This window comes from Gossypium hirsutum, chromosome A10, assembly GCF_007990345.1.
Source record: "Gossypium hirsutum isolate 1008001.06 chromosome A10, Gossypium_hirsutum_v2.1, whole genome shotgun sequence".
NCBI lineage: Eukaryota > Viridiplantae > Streptophyta > Magnoliopsida > Malvales > Malvaceae > Gossypium > Gossypium hirsutum.
The window spans coordinates 93341151-93342762 of NC_053433.1; positions in this window are offsets into that span (position 1 = coordinate 93341151).

The window sequence follows — 1612 nt, forward strand, 5'->3', positions numbered from 1 at the left end:
GTATTGATTTGTTATTCTAGAACTTGCTTGATTATGCATGTCAAGATCACACCAATTGAGTTAATATGTCAAGACGATAAAGGCACTTAGGTTTAACCCACTCACTCTACAAAAGCCTACCTCTATAATTAACCCTTAGTGAACCCCTTTTGAGCCTAACAAGCCATTAATTGATTTACCCTCAATATTAAACCATAACCCATTATTGTTGAAATCCCCTAATTTGATCCCTATTTTTGTCGAGATTTAATTTGAACAAATTACTTAGTTATGTTTTTTTTCTCTAGGTATTTGACTTGTTCTTAAATAAAAAAAACAATACTTACATACATATTAGTAGTAATTCATCATTTTTGAGCTTGAGTGTTAATTTCATATTCGAGAAGAAGAGCACTTGTATTCAACAGATGACTAGTCATTTTTCTAGCTAAGTAATTTTTCAATTCAATCTCAATTCTAACATTTTCTTTCAGCTTGTGACCGCACCCCCTAACCAAAGCCACATTACAACCCTCTAAAAGACCTTTTTGATTGATGTTTCAGCTCAATATATAGTGGTGGAGATTTGATTTTCAAGCAAGCCTATGGTAATAACTTTTCATATTGACTAATGAGTGCTTCAATTGATATCCTTAAACACCTTGAGTGATTTGAGTGAATCTTTAGTGAGGATGTTAAACTCTGTGATATTTTGATCAAAGGTAATCACTTAGATGAGGGGAGACACTTATGTTTTCGTGATAAAATACTGAACTTGGAATATTTGAAACTTAGATGTACTTTTAGTTGAATTTTCAATGTATGAATACTTATAGATTATTTTGAGATATTATTGATAGGGATTATAAATTGAGAAGAATTTATTTTGATTATAAGTTGAGGATTTTGCTTAAGGACAAGCAAATGCTTAAGTGTGGGCGTATTTGATAAACCGTAATTTATACATATTTTTATCCCATGCTTAGCACATTAATGGATGGTTTATCCTTAGATTTGGTGAATTCGATGCTCCTAATCCTTTAATTTCATGTTTTATACTTAGGTGAGCATATGAGAGTAAAAAGAGCGAGAAATAGGCCGAAAATAGAGAAAATTGGCCCACGTGGGAAATCAACACGGCCTGGACTTCCTCACATGGCCGTGTCCCTTTGGCAGGATCAAAGCACGACTTACACGGGTAGACTACACGCCTGTGCCTGTTCAACAGCTTTGACCACGGGCTGGAGTAATCGCATACGGGCGTGTCCTTGACGAGCCCAAGTATAACCCTATTCAGAAAAAAAGGCCAATTTTGAGGGCTCTTAGGCATTCTAAAGCCTATTTAAACACCTGATGAGGCACTTAGGAAGAGGGACGTAGATTAGGAAGCAAGAAATTACTCAAGGAAAGCCGATTGATCCATCTCAGAAGCCGAATTCATCATCAAGACTGAAGATCTCCCTTTAAGTTCCTTAAGGAGTTTTGGGTTTTCTTATGTTTTGTTATCTTTATGCTTTTGAGATGTTTTCTTCTATAATCATGAACTAAACCCCCTCAATACCTAAGAGGAATGAAACCTAAGACGGATCTTGTTATTATTATTTGAATTGTATAATAAATATTTGATTTGTTC